This window comes from Physella acuta, unplaced genomic scaffold (assembly GCF_028476545.2).
Source record: "Physella acuta isolate Inbredline_101_S28 unplaced genomic scaffold, ASM2847654v3 ptg000051l, whole genome shotgun sequence".
NCBI classification, from domain to species: domain Eukaryota; kingdom Metazoa; phylum Mollusca; class Gastropoda; family Physidae; genus Physella; species Physella acuta.
This window is the reverse complement of record NW_026731571.1, coordinates 400,915-409,190: the sequence shown is the minus strand read 5'-3', so window position 1 is coordinate 409,190 and position 8,276 is coordinate 400,915.

Here is an 8,276-nt window from a genome sequence, read left to right as displayed (position 1 = left end):
CCGTGAAACTTTGGGAAGTTGTTGAGAATATTCCTGGGGAGGTTTCTGCGATAAAAAATATTTCAAATTCGCAGGGGTGGCGCCCCGGCTGGGCGCGATTTGTTTTTCTCTATATACGGTATATAAAAATAAAAGTCGATTTTGGTTTGGCATCGTTCATCCGATAGCCATGAGACTTTGGGGAGTTCATCATACCATTCTAGGGAAGGGTTCTGTAAAAAATCATTTTTAATTTCGCAAGGGCGGCGCCACGGGAGGGTCCGATTTTTCTCTATATACGGTATATAAAAATAATAAAAGTGAATTGCAGTGACACCGTTGATCCGATAGGCATGAAACCTTAGGAAGTTGTTGAGAATATTCCTGGGGAGGTTTATGCGAAACAAAATATTTCAAATTCGCAGGGGTGGCACCCCGACAGGGCGCGATTTGCTTTTTTCTATATATAGGGTATATAAAAACAAAAGTCGATTTTGGTTTGGCATCGTTCATCCGATAGTCATGAGACTTTAGGGAGTTCATTATACCACTCTAGGAAAGGGTTCTGTAAAAAAATCATTTTTAATTTCGCAAGGGCGGCGCCACGGGAGGGTCCGATTTTTCTCTATTTACGGTATATAAAAATAATAAAAGTGAATTGCAGTGACACCGTTTATCCGATAGGCATAAAACTTTGGGGAGTTCATTATAAAACTCTAGTGAAAGGTTCTGTAAAAATCATTTTTAATTTCGCAAGGGCGGCGCCACGGGAGGCTGCGATTTTTCTCTATATACGGTTTATAAAATTTCGGTTTCACACCGTTCATCCGTGTACCATGAAACTTTGGGGAGATGATTAGATCACTCAATGGTAGGGTTCTGCAAAAAAATATTGTTTAATATTGCAAGGGCGGCGTCCCCGGGGTGGGGGGTGGGAGCGATTTTTCTCCTCTATACACGGTTTATAAAAAATAAAACTCGGATGCGGTTCATCCGAGTACCATGAAACTTTAAGGAGTAGATGAGAATACTCCCGAGAATATTTCTGCGAAAAAGAAAACTAAAGTTTCTTATGGGCGGCGCCATATAGGGTACAACTTTCGTCAATACACGGTTTGGCGCCCAGAGCTTTAGAGCGACTATGTTGGCACTTGGCATCCGTTAATCGAGCGTCCTGCATTGCGAGTAAGGAGTACTACTATATTCAGCGGTAAAACTACAACAGGCTTCTAAAAATGACTTTGTAACGCGAGGAAATCCTTCTGTACAGTTTTGTCACCTTGCGAAAGATGAAAAAATAACTTTTTGAATATGAGGAGCCTACTGTAGAGTTTCGTCACTTTGCGAATGATGCAATACGCATCTATTATTAGACAATCCAGTCAGAAATTGAGATCGAGCATCTAATAATAGACCATTAGTAACGCTAGCATATTGCATCAGTCACACTGATATTTAAAACACGTCAAATAATTTTTTTACGTGTCAAAGAAAAAAATCCTGATCATTTGTGTCACTTTAGCGAATGACGAAATCTGCATCTTTATTAACAGGATACTATTTGGCCGATGGCGCCTGTTAGTTTTAAGGAGCCAGGGGTAGTACGCCGCGCCTATGCGGTAGTGTAATCGGGGGGGGGGGGGGGCATGAGAGCGCCCCTCTACGCTCTTACACAGAGGCGCTCACCGAAGTGTGTTCTACCATATTAATTAATGTACACTCAAGGTTTTAGAAAAGTAGGTCACGCGTTTAAGAACATATAATTATAATTGATAAAGCGTTGGTGAATTCCTAATATATTTCGTCAAACTTTCTTCTATCCCCGCGGCAACGCGCGGGCGTCGGGTACGCTAGTACATTATAAAAATTTCAACCTCCCAATACGAAACAAGAAATTAAACCGTACACAAAATGCGGTTGCCTGGATTTCTTGTTTTGTCTTTCTCCGTAGTATCAATCTTATGCTGGTCTGTCCATCTATGTGTAGATGGTGAAAATAAGTTATGTACTGGTTGAACAATTAAAATTTTTCCTACATCTAATCAACAGTCAATAGCTGCTCTACCAACAAGTTTCATGGGGTAATTTCAATTTTATTTCTGGCGTACCTGTGTGTTTGTCAGACAAATGGGCAGCTCATGTGTAGGCCGAGCAGCACAGCCGTTTCTGTTTTAAAATAATTATGACATTTTTTTATCAAAATTACCAAAACTACCGACGTATACTGACAAAACAGACTAGTAATTTGGGTAGTCATAGTTACCACTACAAGTCATAATTACCACTGCAATCCCCAGCGCAGAGTTTTTTTCAGGCACCTCTTCGGGGGGGGGGGGGGGCATTGTGGACATAGTGGGTCACATCCAAGGTCATCATGGGCAACATCCAAGGTCATCGTGGGCAACATCTAAGGTAATTGCGGGTCACACCCAAGGTCATCGTAGGTCACACCCAAGGTCATCATAGGCCACATATAAGGTCATCGTAGGTCACATCTAAGGTCATCGTAGGTCACATCTAAGGTCATCGTAGGTCACACCTAAGGTCATCGTAGGTCACATCTAAGGTCATTGTAGGTCACATCTAAGGTCATCGTAGGTCACATCTAAGGTCATCGTAGGTCACATCTATGGTCATCGTAGGTCACATCTAAGGTCATCGTAGGTCACATATAAGGTCATCGTAGGTCACATCTAAGGTCATCATGCACTTATTTTTGTTTGGTTGCAGGCCTATCACTATGTATTGTTATATTAAATATCGCTTTTTGGTCCCAGTTGTTTGCACCTGTCTTCTATAATTACATGTAGCCCTACTTTCTTGTAGCCCTACTAACTTGTAGCTCTGCAACATCCTATATGGCTATACTAATGTCAACATTAGATCTTGTGGTGGGGGAGGGGGAGAAGACAACAGCATTCTGTATGGCTATACTGATGTCAAAATTAGATTTTGTGGTGGTGGTGGTGGGGGAAGGGGGGGGGGGAAGACAACATCCTATATGGCTTTAGTGATGTCAACATTAGATCTTGTGGGGGGGGGGGGTTGAGAGTGGGGGTGAGTGGGGAGAAGACAACATTCTATATGGCTTTACTGATGTCCACATTAGATCTTGTAGTGGGGGAGGGCTGTAATCCCCCCCCCCCCCCCCATACAGACAAAATTAGCCTACAGGTGCACAAGTTTCGGTCGCAGGGTTGACATATTGCGATATTTCAGATTTTACACCCCATTTATCGTGTTCAACATGCTGGTGCCAATACGGGGTTAAAGAAGTAATTTTCCTTCCCGTTATTTGTATTGTGGTCAGATGGATCCGTTCTTCATTTGGCTTCACTTCCTTCATGTTTCTCATTAAAAAACAAAACCACCACTAGAATCTGTACAATCTCATTAAATTAACACGACGCAAATTCAGCAAGTCTCTTACCAGTTTACAACATAAATATTCTTTCGTTCAATAATGAAATAATACTTTGGTTATGCACGTATATAAAACAAGTTGAAAACACAAGTCGTTTTAATAATTGAACGATGATGAAGTGCTTTGCTTAAAGAAATGGTTCTGGTCAGTTTTTGTTTCAGTTTAGTATCAATTCCAAACAGATCTTCTTGTATTGTTTACTGTGACTTGTTAAAGACAGTATTTTCTTTGTGAAATGCAATTAGATATTTTTACCATATCAGTTCCTCTACAATGCTACAATAATACTTATAGCCACACACACTGCACAAAAACAAAACAAAAAAATGGAAACATATTAATTTACAAATGTAAAATATTTTAATGGGGTGGGGGGGGGGGGGGGTAGGGGTGTATTTGGATTTCTGTAGCAGCTCTGTGGCAATCCTGTACTTTTAAAGACAAGACCTTGATGTCAAGGCTATGTGCTTTGTGTTTTACAGCGAGTAGTGCGGTGCAACCATGTTAGTACAACTATTTGGCTAAACGTTTCGTTGTACATTTACCACACACATGTGTCTAATCACTATCAATATGTAACGAAGATGCAATATTACACTACACCTTTTAGGTGCCGCCCAACCCCTCCCCATTTTGTTAGTAATGGGAGGGGGTGTTATGATAATTTATTGCTGTCGTTATCGGTTGTTTGGTGATGTGGCTTTTTGATGTATGTTGTTGTGACTTTGTTATGTTGTGATTTTGTGGTATGATGTTGTGATTTTGTGACGTAGTGGTATGAAGTTGTGATGCTGTGACTTTGTGGTATGAAGTTGTGATGTTGTGACTTTGTGGTATGAAGTTGTGATGTTGTGACTTTGTGGTATGATGTTGTGATGCTGGGACGCAGGGCTGTGACGTTGTGACAGTGATGTTGTGAATTCATGAAGTTGTGATATTGTGATATTGTGACGTAATACGTTGTGATGTTGTGACGCACATTTTTGTGGTACTTATTCGGGTGCTGGTTGAGTTGGGAGTTTGTGTCGTCTGGGAAAGGGAGGGGGTGGAGTTAACAACTGATTGAAAGTAACATGACTACTGTAAAATCTGAACTGTAGCTTGACTATCTTATCAAGCGTTACGCCATCTGAACAAAACAATTGGTTGTTTGTGTCCACTCTGATGTAGGCCACTGGTCGAAACAATTCAATATTTGTCTGCCCAAGGTTAGAAAGTTAGAAATGTTTAGTCATAACATGAAAGAAGTCCATGCTTTAATTAAAGGAAGAAAACAAAATAAAAACAATATACTTATTTGGTACTCCACCGGCCAGGAAAACTTGACAGTATAGCCGATGTTGGCAAGTTGCTGAGGTCATATGCGGTCTCGGTTGATAGGATATGATAGGTCACAGGCTGGAACATATGTTGCAGATCTAGCTGGTAGATAGAACATTTTTAACATGTTCGATGTATGTGTTCTGTTAAGGTTCTTTAGGGAGGTTTTTGTTAAAAGTGTAGGGACTTTGATTTGCTGAGACTTTATACCGCGGGTATCTAGGCGAGATGCGATTTTTTGTGATCTACAACAAATGTTTATACAAATTAAGCTCAAAGTGTCTAAATAAAGTTGTAGTGTCTGGGGGGGGGGGGGGGGGGGGGGGGTGGTATATTTGACCTGAAGTGCAAGTTGCCACCAGCCAGTGTTCCATCCAGACATTTTTCTTCGGTTTGGCTGCAGACAGCCAAAACATGATTTAGCTCCAGACAGCCTAAAAATGATTTAGCTGAAGTGAAAGTCCTTACACTGGTCTTGAGAATGACCGCTCAAAAAGTTATGGTGCCAGTTCACCATGGTAACGCAATATATTCGGTGCTTCCCAGGGTGATACTATTATAAAAAATTTAACACGGTACAACAATTAATATGGTCTTAAGTAGTGACACAATACATGAGTGGTGATGTGTGGCTGTTTATGTGGTGACACAATACATGAGTGAGTGTTGTGTGGCTGTTTATGTGGTGACCAGAGTTTCTTCCAGGCATCTCTTCGGGGGGGGGGGGGGGGGGGGGGCTAAGCCCCCCCGAAAAATTTTTACCGCCCCCCCGAACGAAATGAAATTTATATAATTTATATAGAAAATATATACTTTTAACAGTGTCCGCCCCCCCCCCCCCCCGAAGAAAGTTTACCGCCCCCCCCCCCGAAGATTTCAAGTGCCCCCCCGGAGAAAAGAGTCTGGAAGAAACACTGGTGGTGACACAATACATAATTGGGTGTTGTGTGGCTGTTTATGTGGTGACACCATACATGGGTGGGTGTTGTGTGGCTGTTTATATGGTGACACAATACATGAGTGAGTGTTGTGTGGCTGTTTATGTGGTGACACAATACATGAGTGGGTGTTGTGTGGCTGTTTATATGGTGACACAATACACGAGTGGGTGTTGTGTGGTTGAGTAAGTGGTTAAAAATTGTGTGGCTATATTCCCATCACAACGTGAGTCTGCTCTGATACCTATCTGTCTGCTAGAGGAAGTTATAATCTTCAACAGTCTCAGCCCCTTCCTGATGTGGCCCATCCGCACACTTGAGGCTATCTCTTCACACACTCACACACTCACCAGTTAGAGACTCACACACATGCACACAGACACACACTCGAGTTATGTTCTAGCGACACACACATACACACACCCATGCACACATACGAGTGTTGTCCTTGTGATACACACTCCAAGTTTCAAGTACGCTTAACAACTTTTTATCGTTTTATCTGGTCAGAAACCTAGCGTGGGTCAATCATTGCCCACCACATACCATATATATATATATATATATATATATATATATATATATATATATATATATATATATATATGAATACGTATGTGTGTTGTGTGTGTGTGATTGAGATTCCCCCACTATTTTCATGTAGGCAGAATCCATTGTCCACTGTCCCCTGAGAACAGAACAGTGTAGTCCCCACATTGTCCACTAGGGCCAGTCCCCACATTGTCCACTAAGGCCAGTCCCCACATTGTCCACTGAGGCCAGTCCCCACATTGTCCACTAAGGCCAGTCCCCACATTGTCCACTAAGGCCAGTCCCCACATTGTCCACTAAGGCCAGTCCCCACATTGTCCACTGAGGCCAGTCCCCACATTGTCCACTGAGGCCAGTCCCCACATTGTCCACTAAGGCCAGTCCCCACATTGTCCACTAAGGCCAGTCCCCACATTGTCCACTGAGGCCAGTCCCCACATTGTCCACTGAGGCCAGTCCCCACATTGTCCACTAGGGCCAGTCCCCACATTGTCCACTGAGACCAGTCCCCACATTGTCCACTGAGGCCAGTCCCCACATTGTCCACTGAGGCCAGTCCCCACATTGTCCACTGAGGCCAGTCCCCACATTGTCCACTGAGGCCAGTCCCTACATTGTCCACTGAGGCCAGTCCCCACATTGTCCACTGAGGCCAGTCCCCACATTGTCGACATTGTCCACTGAGGCCAGTCCCCACATTGTCCACTGAGGCCAGTCCCCACAATGTCCACTGAGGCCAGTCCCCACATTGTCCACATTGTCCACTGAGGCCAGTCCCTACAATGTCCACTGAGGCCAGTCCCCACATTGTCCACTGAGGCCAGTCTCCACATTGTCCATTGAGGCCATTCCCTACAATGTCCACTGAGGCCAGTCCCCACAATGTCCACTGAGGCCAGTCCCCACATTGTCCACATTGTCCACTGAGGCCAGTCCCTACAATGTCCACTGAGGCCAGTCCCCACATCGTCCCCTGTCCCCGCGTTGTCCACTGAGGCCAGTCCCCACATTGTCCACTAAGGCCAGTCCCCACATTGTCCACTAGGGCCAGTCCCCACATTGTCCACTAAGGCCAGTCCCCACTTTGTCCACTGAGGCCAGTCCCTACAATGTCCACTGAGGCCAGTCCCCACATTGTCCACTGAGGCCAGTCCCCACATTGTCCCCTGTCCCCGCGTTGTCCACTAGTCACAAAACACAATATAACGAGAGCATATCGGACATGCATGTTGTTGTAGTGTTATCAATTTAGTGATGTTGTTGTTGTAGTGTTATCAATTTAGTGATGTTGTAGTGTTATCAATTTGGAGGACATGCATGTTGTTGTAGTGTTATCAATTTGGTGATGTTGTTGCTGTAGTGTTATTAATTTGGTGGTAAGTTGTGAGTGAGCACCACATTATGACATAATCGCCAGACGGATGCGGCTTATCGCTTTATCAGACCACAGAGGGGATCGCTGCGATCGGCAACACTGGGCGGGGGAGAAAAATTAAGATGTGCTTTCAAAAGTCATTAAGTGACTCAGTCATTAGCCAGTAATTCGGAGAATCACAAGGGTATAAAGTTAACAGAAATCAATTTTGCCCCCACCCCCCTGCCCTCGTCCCCACCCGTTTTGTTGAAAGATCACCCCCAAAACATTTATTTCTTCTCTACCCTCTGTTGTCCCACAGCTCTATGTGTTAGTGGTAAAATCCAGTAGGTAACGATGTACAGACCAGCAAACAGGGAACTGTGTCAACTCTAGTCAACACACATCCGCTACCCTCGCATGGGACCTGGTCAAATTGGAAGCTCCCCTTGACGTGATGTCGGTTAGGATTATCCGCTATCATTTCTTGTCTGCCTCTCCCCGCACTTTTTCTTATCTGCTCGGTCAGGCTGAGCCAGCGCGAGCCTGACTGCGGTAATCCCGCCAAGCGGCCTACAGACGGCATCTTGAATGACAGGCCCATCCGTCTTCAGCCAATGACGGCGACTTTGCGCGCGTCTTCGCAGCCAATGGCTGGCGACATCTCTGATGCGCGAGGAAAGTATCTGTGTGCATTGACTGTCTTGAC